The sequence below is a fragment of the Ambystoma mexicanum genome, chromosome 14 (assembly GCF_040938575.1).
Source record: "Ambystoma mexicanum isolate Mex_15411 chromosome 14, UKY_AmexF1_1, whole genome shotgun sequence".
Lineage (NCBI taxonomy): Eukaryota > Metazoa > Chordata > Amphibia > Caudata > Ambystomatidae > Ambystoma > Ambystoma mexicanum.
This window is the reverse complement of record NC_090940.1, coordinates 320255350-320272220: the sequence shown is the minus strand read 5'-3', so window position 1 is coordinate 320272220 and position 16871 is coordinate 320255350. Positions and strand designations below refer to the sequence as shown.

Genomic DNA, 16871 nt, shown 5'->3' with positions numbered 1-16871 from the left:
TAGCCCATGAATAAATTTGCATACGAAGGGGCAATTTGCTTTTGCCTACAGATTTTTTTGTTCAAGCAAAAGATGTTATTCTGTAATGCGAAATTCAGCATCTCCAAAAGCATGTTGTTCTCTTCTTTAAATGAGATCGATCTTGTTTTCAAAAAGTATTCAGATGCAATGATTCCTTGGTTATGGTAAATGGTTGTTTATAGTGATACAATGTCCAATGTTGCCAGTTTATAGTTACTTTGCCATGGGATTGAGCCTAGCTGTTGAATGATGTGTTTTGTGTCTCGTACGAAGGAGGCTAATTGTATAGTAAGTGGTTGCAGATGTATATCAATTAATTGTGAAATTTTCTCTGTGATCGAACCTACGCCATTTATTATTGGTCTAAAGGCTGGGTAACCTTTGTATTTTTTATGGATTTTTGGGAGGAAGTAAATCGTAGACATTATTGGATGCTGGACATTCATATAGCTTTGCTCTTCCTCTGTTAAGAGACCTATTTCAAGCCAGTTTTTGCTCATTTCATTCCAAGTTTTTGTTAGTTTTTTCAATGGACTTTGTTCTAATATTTCATAGTTTTGTTGGTCATTTAGTTGTTTTGAAACTTCCCTAATGTAGTCATATCTATTCATTAGAACCAGCTTTCCTCATTTGTCTGCCATTTTAACGATGACTTCCTCATTTTTGGATAGTTTGCCAATTGCATTCCATTCCATTCTTTTGATGTAAGATTGAAATTTATTTTACTTTTCCGATTATCAAGATAGTTCTTCCTTAAATCCTCTTTCACAGCTTTTTGGAATAGGTCAATCATCGTTGGTGGTGGGTACCTTTGCCGGGATGGCCATGGTGTACTCGTCCATTTTGTTCTGCGCCATGGTTTTGCGAAGCATGTGTCACCCCATTCAGGGGGTTGTCTCCGCCCCGCAGGTCCAGGAGTTGGGGACCGGAGTGTCGTCCCGGGGATTATCCCGGCCAGGGCTTCTACGGCCACTGTGGTGATGTCGAGGGAGGATGGGGGTGCAGGTTCACTATTAATGCCCTTGGTTGCTTAGGTCCCCGGGGTGGGGGTCCCCAGGCCTGTATGCCTTCCATGGGTTCCTTAATATTATGGAATCCTGCTTGTCCGCCCCTCGGCCCACTGGGTCCCGATCCTCCTCCGGTCCAGTCCTGCCCGCACCCTGTTTATGCAGGTGATATGTCGAGGGCACCGCCCCTCCAGAGTCTTACTGGCAATTCCGGGTCCGCCTGTGTCCTCGCCCCCTCCGAGGCTGCCGGGCATGGCCACGGGGGGTTGTTGCCCAGTGGTCGCACAGATCCGAAACGGCAGCCCTCTTGTCCGCCGCAGGCAGCCTTAGTGCCGATCAACTGTGCCTCGTCCCTCTTTGGTGCCGCGCTGCAGCCCCTTGAAGCGGGCCGGGCCGGAGGGGATCGCCGGGTATGCCGCTGCAGGTGCCTTCATTGGGGCAGGGTGCCTCAGCCTCCACAGTCACCCGCGACATACGCCTTCCTCTCGTCAAGGCCGCTGCCGCCTAGCTACCCTTATTTGGCTCTGCGGGAGCTGCGGAGGGAGGCGGCACTGCCCCTCTGCGGCCGGCCCAAGTCTTTTGGTGCCGTCGTTCGGCCTCCCTCCCGCGTAGAGTCGCCTCAGCCTTCAATCCGAGTATCTGCGCACCGATTTTCCCCCAATCTTCATCCGGATGTTGTTGGTCCTCACTACTTCTGCAGGATTATATTTTAAACAAAGTTAATTTGGGATAATGCAGGATATTTGCAGGATTACGGGCAGCCCAGACGGAGCAGCAGAGAAATACGTCTGCATCCGTTGGCTGCCAATAGCGCCCCCCATATCGCCTTTGTTGACCTGGTCCAGGCATTTGACCGGGTCAACGGAGAACGATTATGCCTAAAGCTCTCTGAAACAGATTGTCCAGAGGACATCATGGAACCCTTAATTCTACTCCATTTCGATACTTCAGTAAGAGTCTGTTTGAATCGGGAAGGCCTATTAACCCCTCCAATAACAACTTCAAGAGGAGTAAAACAAGGATGTCCCTTGGCTACTGCAATCTATAACTTCTACATTTCAGACATTGGCAGTTTTTAACCATCAACTAGATCTTTTCCACCAACAATTGGGAAGGCAAAACTGACAAGATTACTGTATGCCGATGACATGATAATGATTGATCAGACAGTAATTGGGTTGCAACGGAAGCTGGATAGTCTCCAAAGAAATCTACACCTACATTTTTTGGAGATCAATGAAGAAGAAACAAAGATCATCTGCCTACAGAAAGCAAAAAAACAGAAAAACCTGCAGAAATGGTACCTGCGTTCTAAGAGGGTAGAAGAGGCGGACGTATTCAAATATCTAGGAGTCACTTACAACAATAGTTTCACCGAAGTTCCTGCCCAAGAATTTCTAATGGCTAAAACAAAATCCATGACAACCCAATCAAGACTGATGGACAGGTGATTTGGATGGTTTTCAATCGTTGCAGTCATTAACTTCTATATAAGTAAGGTAGTCCCAATTTTAACATACGGAGCAGAGGCTATGATATGTATGCCAGTAAAAACATGGTTGACACTGAAAGGTACCTTTTGGAAGACAGTCTTGAATCTGCCAAAGTCAGCAGGAACTGTCCAAATTCGCAAGGAGCTTGGCTTATCTTCCCTTGCTGTAATCCTAGAGTGGAACTCATTGGCCCTGTTGTACAAAATATTGCAAACATCTACTCCCCACATATTTGGCATAAAACATGATGAACTTGTGAAAAACACAAATACTAAACTAAGCAAATGGGTATGTGATCGAAGAAAAATACTGGAAGAAATTGGATGCTCAGAACATGACTTGATCACGAATCCCACGAGAGTAAAAAAGAAGATCCTTGAGAAGGATTGGATAGATACGCTAGATGTGGCTGGGAAAAACAAACTATCCATGAACTTATCATCTAGCAACATTAAGTTAAACCAGTATCGAGGCTATTTAACTAAATTTCCAGATAGAACCTGCAGAGACATATTTTTGTGAATGGGGCTGAATCTCCTAAAAACAAATGAGATAAACCAAATTTGTGGAAAATCAGACTGTGGGTCTTGTCGCTTTTGTCAGCCAACAGAAGAGGTCGAAACTATAAAACATCTTATGATTTTCTGCACTGGGTGGAAAGAGAAAAGAGAAAAATATCTAACTCCTGTGATGAAGAACTACAGGACGCTGGATATCGAAGATTGTTGGAGAACTTTGATGAGTGGTGAAAAGACAGCAATGGTTATAGCAGCAGTACCAATGATGCAAACTATATTCCTGAAATTTGAACCAGACTTGCTCCAACAGAAGGAATAACATCAATAACACAAATTGTATACACAGCTAAGGCTAAGCAGGAAGTTTCCCTTTCTTCACTTTTCACTGCTCTTCTGCACCCTCTCTCTTTTCCTTTGAAGGATTATGTAGAAGGACTGATACACACGTAGGAAACTGGATGTGGAAATTTTGTTGACAAAGCAGTTATCTGCTTATTTGTTTTCTTTGAAAAAAATATTTATTCAATCAACTCAAATAAAGAAATAAAAAAGTCTATACACAATGGAACCACTTGGTCAGTCTCTTCATTCCTTGTCGCCACACTACATCTGCTGTCATGATCCACAGAACACGCCCCTTTTGGACTTCCTGGTCCCTATCACAACGGGGCTTGCACTCCTTGGTACTCCCAACATGGCCGTCTAAAGTGGTACGCCTTCCACCAGCCTCCACGTCGGACGTAGCGCATTCTACAAATAGACCACGCCCCCGCAGCCCCGCTGGTCTCAACGCTATCGCTGGTAGTGGCTAGACGTGTGCTCCTTAGTTCACTGAACTATTCTCCTATTCCTGGACCCTCTAAATCCCATCTCCTTTCCTCCCTCTTCTCTCTACCTTGCTTCCCGGATTCGTGTGCCGTCTTCGTGTACACCTTCCTCGTTTCCTGGACTTCCCGGAGCCTCAGAGTATTCCGGAACACTGAACGCACGCTGGAGCCAGAAGAGGCTCACGCGGGCTTGTACAAAACCCGATCCGTGTGCAAGAAGACTCCTCCCAAGAAATCCTGCAAGGATCGATCTCAGGTGAGAAAGGGGGAAATCCGTGACAGTTTGAGATGCCAAACGACCGAAGTTGAATTTAACATGGAAGCAGCCGTTCAGAATCTCATGCGTGGCATGCAAGAATTAACAACCGAGGTGCAGAATTTAAAGGCGGAAAACGCCGCATTGAAACAATTAGTTTTGTCCCGTGATTCTGTCACAAAGGAAATCGTACTACTGGGCAGCATTGTAGACAAATACGATGGGTCTGCAAAAATCCTTCGTGGATTCCTTGATTCCTGTTTAGTCCACTTTATCTTTAAGCCCTACTACTCGATTCAAACAATGCGGTAAGGAAGCGGATTGGTCTTCAGAAGCAAGTTTTACTCTTTTCCGAAGGGGGTTAAATGAGGAGATCAAGGACGAATTAGCCATAGTGGCTCGCCCAAGTTCATTCCAGGCCCTTATGCATCTTGCCATGCAGATAGACTTTCGTATCCAGGAAAGGAAGGCAGAGAAGAAAAAGTCCAGGATACCCTTCCGGAAGGTGTCCTTTGAGACCTCATCGAAACCTGACCCTACTCCAGTCTCTGTCAACGATCCAGAACCTATGCAAATAGGGGCTTTCCGTGGACCCATATCCCCGCAAGAGAGGATGAGAAGGATCCATACGGAGTTATGTATGTGTTGTGCCTCGGATAAACACCTAGTTAGAGAGTGCCCTCTAGCCCCTCCACTGCGTTCGGGAAACGCCAGCTCCCGATCCTAGATGGAGCAAGGCTTCGGGAGAGAGATGTTTGCTCCACAACAATTCCATCCTTGAACTCTCCTGGACAGAACAACCTAGTGATTCTACAGGCCTTCCTATCGCCATCCAAGAATGAGACCTACCCCATTTTGGCCTTGGTGGATTGTGGGGCTATGGGAATATTCATTGATCAAGATTGGGTCTTTAGCCACCACATTCCATGCAAAACACGAAGCATCATGCGACCTGTGGAGGCGATCGACGGAAGACGTCTCACTTCAGGACCTATAAGCTTGCAGACCAAAGAGATCCAACTCTCGATAAACCATCACCAAGAGGTGATCAAATTTGACATAATTAAGTCGGCTCATTATCCCCATGGTACTGGGCATGCCCTGGTTACAGAAACACAATCCATATATCAACTGGGCAGCAGGATCCTTGTTTCTTTGTTCTGAATTTTGCAGGTCTCACCGTCTATTCCTGGATTCCTCCTGGACATCTTCCGAAAACACGCCAATAGACCAGCAAGGCCCACTCATGGTTTCTAATATCATACAGGTTCCTAAGGCCTATCAGGAATACGGTGATGTGTTTTCAACTGCTATTGTCCAGGCCCTACCCCCTCACAGACCTGAAGACTGTGCTATAGATACAGAACCTTCAGCAGTGATTCCTTTTGGAAGGATGTTCATTCTATCCCAACCGGAAAAAAGAGCCCTTCGAGAATACTTGGATACTAACCGTGAAAATGGCACCATAAGACCATCTAAATCCCCAGCTGGAGCTTCGTTGTTGTTTGTTCCCAAGAAAGACACTAAAGAGCTTAGACCTTGTCTTGATTATCGTGGATTAAATCAATGCACCCTCAAGGACCGCTACCCCTTGCCCTTAATCGCTGATATCCTGGAAGCGGTGAGAGGAGCTGTAATCTTCACGAAATTGGATCTCAAGGGTGCCTACCATCTGATCCGTATTAGGCAAGGAGACGAATGGAAAACAGCCTTTAGAACACCCTTTGGTCACTTTGAATAGTTGGTCATGCCTTCGGACTTGCTAATGCCCCCGCGGTCTTCCAACATTTTATGGATAGGGTGTTTTCTGACATGCTGTTCCTCTTCGTCATCGTTTACCTGGACGATATCTTGATTTACTCCAAGGACCTTCTAAAGCATGAAGAGCATGTAAAAGCAGTCTTGCAACGGCTACGTGAACACAAACTCCTAGCTAAACCCGAGAAATGCCTTTTTCATGTCACTTCTGTTCATTACCTAGGATTTGTCCTTAGTCCAGAAGGAATTGGAATGGACCATTCAAAGGTAAAAGCCATACTATCTTGACCGGTTCCCACTTCCAAGAAACAGATTCAATCCTTCCTGGGGCTTGCCAATTTCTACCGGAAGTTCATACCGTCCTTTTCTGAGATAGTTCAACCAATCATTGCTCTCTTGAAGAAAGATACTCCTTTTCTCTGGACCTCAGCTCAAGACAAGGCATTCCAACAATTAAAAAAACAGAGTTTACTCAAGCCCCAATCCTAGCTCAACCCGATATTAATCGACCATTCCTAGTGGAGACGGATGCCTCTAACTACGCCATAGGAGTAGTGCTAAAGCAGGAATTCAAGGACAAATTGGAGCACCTTTCACGAACCCTAACTCCCAGCAAGACTCATTATTCCGTCTTGGAAAAGGAGCTGTTAGCCATCCGCTAAGCCTTCACAGAATGGCGACATCTACTTCTGGGAGCTAAACATCCTGTCCAGGTCCGTACGGACCATCGAAACTCCAAGTTCTACAATCTTTGGAGTGTAGGAAAAGTCATCAAGCCCGTTGGGCCTTCTTCTTTGCCCAGTACCAGTTCCACATCCATCATGTCCCTGGATCACAGAACATAATTGCTGACGCCTTATCTCGACGTCCCGATTACGAAACTCTTGAAGATCGGGCCTACCCAAAGATGTTTCCCCACACAATCTTTGTAGCCCAAGCAGTCAGTCTATTCGAATGCAAACCCAGTCCTCTGAGATCTGGAAAGAATTCACGAAAAAATAAATAAATAAATCGGTGGAGTCTTGGAACTAGAGACGGGTACCTGTTCAAGCACAATGCCCTGGTCATTCCCACACAGAGACTGCAATTAAGGATCATTAACCTCTGTCATGACACTCTTCACTCCGGGCACCGTGGCGTCACCAACACCCTCCGTCTAATACAAAGACAATTTTGGTGGCCTAAAATGAAACTTGACGTTCAACGGTACATTCAAGCCTGTGCAGTCTGCAATCAAAACAAGCATGATAACAAGAAACCAGCAGGTCTCCTATTTCAACCTATGTTACCTTCTAGGCCCTGGGAATTCATTGCTACAGACTTTATCGTGGAATTACCACCATCTAGGGACTATACAACTATTATGGTCACCATTGGCCCATTTTACACCCTTATACAAGTTTCCATCTTCCTCAGAACTCGCTGGCATTTTCCTGGAACATATATTTCGCCTTCATGGTATCCCTTCCAAGATCATATCAGACCGAGGACCTCAATACGTCTCACAATTCTGGAAACATCTATGTCGCATGCAGGAATCCAACGTGCCCTCTCATCAGGATACCACCCACAGACTAACAGAGCTATCGAATGTGTGAACCAGACCCTGGAACAATACCTTTGTTGTTTCGCCACCAAGGTACAGGACGACTGGTCGCTCCTTATAGCCGGGGCTGAATTCGCCTACAATAATTCTGATCACTCGGCAGTCAAGACCAGCCCTTTTTATTGCAGCTAAGGATTCCACCCGTCAGTTCAACATTCCATTCTCCCACACATCCCACACCAGTACCAATCGCCGACTCCTGGATTGAAACTCTCATCAACGTACACAAGGAAGCCAAAGAACCTTTAGAAAAGGCCCGAACACACACAAAGCGTTATGCGGATACCAAAAGAAGACCAGGGCCTTCTTATGCCGTCGGTGATCAGGTCTGGCTGTCCTCGAAACTACTGCCGCGACATTTACGACCAAACAAACTGGCCCCCCGATACTATGGTCCATTTTCCATAAAGGAAATCATAAACCCAGTTTCATTCCGGTTCAAGTTGCCAGACTCCTGGAAGAAAATTCATCCAGTTTTTCACACTTCTTTATTAAAACCTTACATCCGATCCTCCCGGAAATCCTGCAGACCCAACCCCGTAGTTGTGGACGACCAGCTGGAATATGAAGTTTCCAGAATATGCGACTCCATTTATAAACGGGGTCAACTCCAATACCTGGTCGAGTGGAAAGGGTATCCTCCTAGTGAAAGAACCTGGGAACCAATTTCTAATCCGAATACCCCTCGATTGCTCAGAAGGTATCATCTCATACACCTGGGCAAACCTGGTGGAACAGGTTTTCGGAGGAGGCATGCTGTCATGATCCACAGTACACGCCCCTTTTGGACTTCCTGGGCCCTATCACAACGGGGCTTGCACTCCTTGGTACTCCTTCCACCAGCCTCCACGTCGGACGTAGCGCATTCTACAAATAGACCACACCCCCGCGCGTCTCAACGCTATCGCTGGTAGTGGCTAGACGTGTGCTCCGTAGTTCGCTGAACTATTCTCCTGTTCCTGGTTCCCGAACCCTCTAAATCCCATCTCCCTTCCTCCCTCTTCTCTCGACCTTGCTTCCCGGATTCGTGTGCCGTCTTCGTGTACACCTTCCTCGTTTACTGGACTTCCCGGAGCCTCAGAGTATTCCGGAACACTGAACGCACGCTGGAGCCAGAAGAGGCTCGCGCGGGCTTGTACAAAACCCCAATCCGTGCGCAAGAAGACTCCTCCCAAGGAATCCTGCAAGGATCAATCTCAGGTGAGAAAGGGGGAAATCCGTGACATCTGCAGCAGCCGTAATAGAAATTTCAACAGGCACACAGAGTGAAGCCGAGCCAACAATGGAAAGAACAAGTCACACAGCAGCCTGAACAAGGTGAGCAGCTATGCGATCAGCCTCAGAGAGAAACTCACATCAAAACTGAGTGTGCCATGCTGCAGTCAAAACCCTCCAACTCGAGACAGTGACCTACTGCATGAGTCAGGGCACGGAGAGCCCAGTGAGACTCACAAAAACAAAAAACGTTACACTTATCTGTAGGGAGACCAAAGAACGGCATCCTCACCAAGCCAGCATCCATAAACCGGTGGTAGAGAATCACGCATACTGGATTATTCATTATTTTGGGCCATTACTGAAGACGGCCATCCCATGGATGTAAAAGGGTAAGGGCTTAAGCCACCCTTTTGAATGTTTGATCAATTATAACACCTCCCCAGGGAAAACGGTAGTCTGCGTTTGGCCCGGGGCACCAGCTGGGGAAGATAGCCAATGGGTGTGGGAGTAAATGAATCAGAGGAAAGGAAACACGACTGTGTGATTTGTTCAGGTGAGGTCAATGAATAAGAAGGATGACCAAGAGACCAGGCGGAGCACTGAAACGGAGCAGGCAGAGGAGAATTGTTGAAGTATGCAAGGTGACGTATTGGGTGGTGGGAGAGAGTGGTACTGGTGTTTGTGAAAGGTGTTTGAGTCAGAGTAGTGGGGAGAGTACAGAGTGAAAGCAAGATGACTGGGCTTGACAGGAGGGTGGCTGTGGGAGAAAGTGTGGGTGGAGTAGTGTGGAGAAGGGAGTAGTCATAATGTGGAGAGGGGAGTAGTCAATGTGGTTAGGGGAGTAGTCAATGTGGAAAGTGGAATAGTCGTGGTGTAGAGAGGGGAGAGCAGTAGTGTGGGGAGGCGAGCTCAGTAAAGGTGGAGGCAGACAGTAGAGTGGAACATCAGATGAAAAGAAGAGGAAGTGTCAGGAAGAGAGACAAAAGATGGTGGGTGGAGTAGGAGAGAGAAAAGTATGTGGAGATCAGCAATTGCAACAGCTAGACCCAGGCAGAGGAACAGTTAGGCATGTAAGGGTAGGATCAAGTAGCCTGAGTGTCTGAAAGGCAGGAAATCCATGACCTAATCCATTTTGGTGATTTTTTAGCAGGGGCCACCTCCATTTTTCCTGAGGGTGACTTAGGTGTTCTCCCTTTTTTCAGTCACCTTAGAGGAGACAGACATGGTCGAGTTGTGTTGTTCAAGTGGAAAGTCGACAGTATGATTCGGGATTCGGCTCTCTGTGGATCAAGTCAGCACTGGAGACAGGTTGAGTTGATGATTCCCAACTGTTTCAGTTGGTGGTAGGGTTGGGCCAAAACGATGCATCTGGTGTTCTAGACAATTGAGTGGATGAGTTCCAGCGGGTTCGAGACAATGCTTCGGCTGAGTCCGCGCTCAGGATGTGGAGAGTCTGGTGCTTCCGCAGTGGGGAGCCAGTTGTTGAGTCGCTGCAGCAATGCACTTCAATGGGTGTAGTTGTCGAGACAGCTCACAAAGGCCGGTCACCGGTTCAAAATTCGGAGAGTGCCAAAAGCAGCAAAGAGGTCTTATTACGGATAAAAGTGCTTTGGAAGGGTCTAGCAAGCTCAAAGAGGTCCTGGTAATGGTAAACCGGATTCAGAGCTGCTTCTATACTTCTGAGTTGCATGGAGGCCCAATCCAGGCTCTCCAAGGACAAGGCAAGACCTTTGGACCGGGTCTTCCACTCCAGGTAGCTTGTCTGACACCTAAAGAGGGGTTATTCGCCTCCAGCAAGCAGGATCCTGATTCCAGTGAAAAGGCAGCAGAGGTGCCTTTGTCCCCAACAGTGCCACCTCAAATGTGCCCCTGAGGTGAATAGGGCGAAAGGCATATCAGTTTCTTAGGAGATTCTGTTTTCACATCTATGGCAGAGGACTTTGGAAAAGAGTGTATCCCCAACAGAGTTCCAGACAAATCTTTCTGGTCTTCAAGTCCAAAGACAAATCCACTGAGGGCACCCATGCTTCCCCTTCCACTTTTAAAGGCAAACTGCTACAGAGTATTGGTTCAAAGCAAGCCTGATGTCAGAATTCTAGTTGGGGCTGCTGTAACAAGTGTCTTTGCATCTGTATGTCATGCCCACAGAGCTTTATCTGCAGGAAACAGGGTGAAGGCAGGAGTGTGGAGAATCCTAGCATAATCCAAGATGGTGGGACCCCTAGCTTGGCCTGAGCCTCTCCCGCAGGCTACTCTAACTTTGCCCCTTTCCCATGTCTGCATACTTCAAAAGGAGGCCAGAAATCAGCACCCTGGAGTGACAGTGTCTGTGTTAGGTCAAGACTGTATCTGAAGCACTGTTTCCCAGTGCACTTCCAGAGGAAGTTCATGTAGCCTGGGGTAAAGTGGTCGGCCTCCCACAAATAGATCAAGGAAGCAGCTTCTTGGGCAGGATTCCACATGATGGTTGTGGATGAACCCAGGGCAGATATCTAAACATACCATCCTTCTTATGACTGAGTCAGCACACCAAGCTAAGTATGCTTCCACCCATTTACTGAATGCACAGACTACCACCAAGATGTATTTTAGATTCTGACATCTTTCCATTTCTATGAAATCAAAATGGATGACTTCAAATGGCATATAGAGGGGGCCAAAACTACCTGTTGGAGTGGCTGTTCCTTTTCCAATATTGTGTTGCAAACAAGTCATACAATTCTGAACTAGTCTCTCAGCATTTTTTCTTATGTGCGCGTTATGCCATACTGTATTTGCAAAAAAATAACAAGGAGAGAGATAACTAGAATGTGCATATTTACCTTCCAGGCTATCCACTACCAAGACTACATAGACTGGAAATTCTTTTTGAAATCTGGAACAGGCTTTTCATTCAAGCTTATATGAACACACAGATACATTTTTGAACTTATGAGGTATTAACCTTAGATAAGTGAATTGAACCATTACATTAACACATATATCATATTATTCACAGACTGCCATCAATGAAGTGGTGACTACAAGAATAACGTTTCCATGATTTCACAACGAAATAGCTGTAACAAAACAATAAGAGGAAAAATAATTTGGGGACATAATTGTCAAAAGCAATGTTTAATTGTTTAATTTTGCAATGTTGTGATGAAGAATTGTTGAAAATATTTAGTGCTCTATCATTCAAAAATTATTTGTTGCTCCTGAAGAGAGTAAAATCTCTCGAAATGCGTCGAGCCCATTAGTAAATATATTGTTTTTGAATTTTCTAAGAGTGTTATGTTTAACTGTTACATTGAATTTATTTACTGAGTGAAAAAAACTCATGTAAACGATGAAAATAAGTTTATTCTAATTATTTTGTGAAATATTCAAAATCAACACTAGTAAAACAATTTCAATATATTGACTGAATTGCTGCAACTGTTTTTTGTGAATTCTGACTGCAGTGATTTTTTTTTTTTGATATCCAGATATAACAATCATATTGAAACAGTGAAAATGTTAAGTTTTGTTTGGAAAGTTAGCTTTCCACTATTGAATGGTGTGCAGGGGACGGGAGTTCCTATTACTGATAGGAACTTCGGTTCTCTTATGCCATACTGTAGCCAGATGCTGAATCATCTTCTTTGCGCATGTGTGTGTGGGGCTGTGGGCCATGGTGACCATTGCAGTTACGTAAGAGTTGGGCAGCATCCACTTTCTACTTTCTTTCTCCACCCAGCAACCTTCTACGTCTAATTCTGCAGAGCCCTCAGCCCACCCTTTTATTTCATCAGCAGTTGCTTTCGCCTGCATCTCTTTGACTGTGGCAATCCCATTCTCTATCATGCAGGGCACTTCTTCTGACTGTACTATCAACATTTTCGTGTGCAAATCAGTGGCAGTTTGTTTTGCAATTTTGTCTGCAAATGCGTTTCCTTTTCTAACGTTGCATGTTATTTTCTTATGCGCCTCGCATTTCATTATTGCCAGTCGCTTTGGACAGGTGAGTGCAGACAACAATCGCGCCATGTTGAATTTTAGTTCCATGTGATGTTAGGAAACCCCTCTCAGCCCAGAATCGACCAAAATTGTGTACCACCCCAAATGCATACTGTCAGTATATATGTTTACATTCACATTTTCAGAAATTTCACATGCTCTTGTCAATGCTATTATCTCTGCAGCCTGCGCTGAATTGTATGGAATTCTTTTGCTCTCTACAATACTCTTCAGTGTCGTGATGGCATAGGCAGTAGTGGACGTGCCATCGGGTAATTTATAACAGGAACCATCACAAAACAGTTCTCCGTCTGGCTCTTTCTGTGGGGTGTCTGTTAGATCAATTCTCCCTTTCGTTTCTTGTTCAGTAACCATTATACAATCATGGGGTGGGGATTTCTTCTCACCCGTATCTTCATTGGGAGGGGGCATTAACTCTGCAGGATTCAAAGCGCAACATCTCTGAATTTGAATATGGGATGCAAACAGGACAATTTCATGTCAATCTAGCTGATGTAAGATGTTGCGTCTGCGTTCTATTTAAAAGAACGTCTACTGTGTGAGGAACCATTAAGGTTAAGGCGTGACCCAAAACCATTCCCTCTGTTTGTTTTACTGATGCGGCAGCCGCAGCGACAGCTCGTAAACAACACGGCAAAGCGCATGCTACAGGATCCAACGCGGAAGAAAAATAACCGCATGGTCTATTTCTTCCTCCTTGTTCCTGTGTCAAAACAGCCAGCTCGCAACCCTCGTTCTCATGCACAAATAATTTAAAAACCTTTTCATAATTTGGTGTGCCCAAAACTGGAGCTGAGCACGAAGCAACTTTGAGCAGATCAAATGCATTTTGACATTCCTCACTCCATGGCACAGGCAAGGCAACATCCTTTTTAGTCAATGCCACCATTGGTTTCGCAATCATAGCGAAGTTCGCTATCCACTGCGGCAATATGAAGCCATGCCTATTATGGCTCTGACACCTTTCTGTTTCTTTGGAATAGGCATACCAGAGATGCTCTCCATCCTTTCTGGTGTCAGTCTTTTTCCCTCTTTCGAAAGTAGGTAGCCCAAATAGGCCTCCTCCTTTCGACAATAATGGAATTTTTTTAATGGAGCTTTATGACCATGCAATGCCAAATGTGTCAACAACATGGTGGTACCCTCTTTGCAAATGTCTTCTGAGTCAGCAGCAAACAACAAGTCATCGATGTACTGCAACAGTACACAACCCGTTGGTAGCTCTAGCATGTCTAGTTGTTCTTTCAATGCTCTGCTATAAATACTTGGGCTCTCAGTGTAACCCTGTGGAATTTGTATGAATGTGAAAGAACGCCCTCCTAGTGTGAAAGCAAATAGATATCTGCTATCTGGATGTACTGGGATGCTAAAAAATGCATTCTTAAGATCAACAACACTAAAATGTGAAGCAGAGGCTGGAATCATTGTCAAAATGGTAATGACATCTGGGACCAACAGGAATTGGGGATTAACTACTTTATTCAACGCGCGTAAATCAATTATGAAACGATACAGTATTTCATTACCTCCTTTCTTATAAACTGGGAGAATCGGACTATTGCAAGTGCTACCAGTAATCTCGTCAATCACGTTTCTTTTAACAAAATCTGAAACAATGCATTTAAATGCTTTCTCTCCTTCCACCGAAATTTTATACTGGGGGATACGCAGCAATGTTACTCCCTCTTTCAAAACAACTCTCACCGACTCTATTTTCAAACAACCAACATCGTTATCATTCACCGCCCATATGCAAGTCGGTACCTTACTTAACTCTGTTGGCAGGGGTTTGGACAAGAAGTGGGACACTGGAATTTTTTGTGGTGCAATCGTCAAAAACACGCTATCGGGGGAACAATTAATAACCACACTTAGTTTTTTCAACCAATTTAAACCCAACAGATTATCACCGCAATTTTGTGTCAAAAGGATCAGGCAAGACTCAGTGAATGGACCTAGTGTTATCGGCACTGATTGTGACACGGGACTAATTACTGGGGTGCCTGCGAACCCTACTGAAACATTATTTTGCCCTGACAGTGGTATTTCTGGAACCAAGTGATGGTCTATTGAGCACTTCTGTGCACCTGTGTCCACTAGAAAAATGTGCTCCTTATTCCCAACTTTCATTTCTACATAGGGTCCTTTCTGATCAATGGGAATAGACACTGGTTCCGACCCCTGTTTTAGGATGTCCTAGCGGAACAATACATCATCCGATGTAAAGTCACCAGAATAGTATGTATTGAGTATCAAAAACTTTTCAATCTCCCTCTCCATTCTGCCGATTTTGATTTTGGTTCTGATTCTGGTGGCTATTTCCTTGGTTATTCTGATTTTTTGGCATACTAGTGTTTCTATTTTGCCCCTGTGTTCCCGGGCAGCCTCTGTTCTGTCTTCTCGGGGCATTCCCATTTCTATTCTGCAAATGTGGGCACTGTGCTCGCCAGTGACCCTCTTCTTTGCAATATGCACATTGATTTAGTCCAATTGGACCTCCGTGCATGTTGGAGTAATTCCCTCTCCCTTGTGCATTTCCTCTGCCCCTATTATTATTCGCTACCTGCTGTAGTAACACTCTTGTTTTTAGATTCACTCTCTCTCGTCTCTTTTTCTTTCTCTGAATTTACTCTATTTTCATAGTACTGGGCCATGTGTAATACTTCACTCTGTGATTTTACTTGCCACGCATTTTCAGATGTCATTATCAAATTTTGGATTTTCGGTAACAACCCTATCACATATTTGTCAACAAATAGTCTTTTCCCAGGTTCACTGCTTAAATCTTGACCACTAAAATCTGACAACACTTCTTAAAATCTGTTGAAATAGTCAGTAGCCAATTCATCTTTGCCTTGCACGCATGCAGTTAGTTTGTCCCATATAATTCTTCTTCTTTCAGGTACTATAACCTTAAATTTCTGTACGATTCGTGCCGGTAATGCAAACATATTTGATGATGGTTTTTCACCAGCTTTTCTGTCCGTATCCTCTTTTATTAAATTTTCCCAAGTAGCACCCAAACTTTCATGATCATCTACATTCCTAATTTGCTTCCATATATCTGCTGGGAGAATTACAGGGAATAATAGGTCAATATCGCTCATATTAAAAATGGACGATTTCAAATAGGATTCAATTTCTTTATAGAATCCTACCGGATTCTTTATAATATCAGGGATTGTTTGTTTTATATTATTCACCTCTTGTCTCGAAAAAGGGACATGTACATATTGGGCAGTGTAATGTGCTTCTGTTACTTGTGCTGGAGCTCCAGTAACACCAGGGATTTCTGTTTTTGGCACAAAAGTGGGAGGGACTTCTCTCATCGGAAATATCACACTGGCCCTCCCTCCTTCCTCTCTCTTATTAAGCACTATAGCTAGATCAAGGGATAGACAAGTCTTCCCAGTTCCAGATAAACACGCTCTCTTATATACTGTCATTAATTCAGAAGGGCAGCAGTCATTTCTCTCAACATATTTAGCTTGCAAATATTCAACCATTACTTGCAATACTTTCCTTTGCATCTCTATCGTATACAGTTCAAACGTATCATATACCTCCATTATAGGAATACTAGCATCCGTAATCCATCTAAGCGCTTCTCGCGTACATATTTTCATTTCTTCACTAACAGGTTTTGATGGTGGGAAAAAAATTGCTGCTGTACATATGTTGCTGACTCTTGTCTCCCTCTTTTTACCGCTTTGTACTGAAACCCAGGAACAGAAAACATCTCTGAATATAACTCATCTTTAAATTCAAATAGCCTGTCCATGTGCTCCTTCATCTCTGAATCACTTTCCCTCCAACGTGAAAAGGCATTCAAATCTTGCAACTTCTGCGGCGGCACCATACCAGTTAATTGCTTCCATCTCTCCATAAAATACTCTCCCATGCATTACATCAGTACCTGTTTTTCGCCGAGCTTCTTATAATCATACATTGAACTCAGCGTCGATCCCTCATCATTGCCTTCAATGTACATTTCTGCCTGTTCTTTCAATTCTCTCTTCCTCTCCCTGCTAACCGCACTACGGGTTATTCTAGTGCTTCCTTTCTGGGCAGGCCCCGCTTCTCCAGCGCCGCCTTCTCTGATAGCTGTTGATTCAAGCTCAGTAGGTGGAGGGGGAAATGGGATCACGTGTTCGGGAGGGGCTGG

At 44.7% G+C, this 16871-nt stretch overlaps 1 protein-coding gene across 1 annotated transcript in view; it reads right to left on the bottom strand.

Moving 5' to 3' along the window:
- The window catches only part of NRDE2 (NRDE-2, necessary for RNA interference, domain containing), a 746570-nt gene that overhangs the window by 551998 nt on the left and 177701 nt on the right, over window positions 1-16871 (bottom strand). The gene's annotated exons all lie outside the window — the stretch shown is intronic.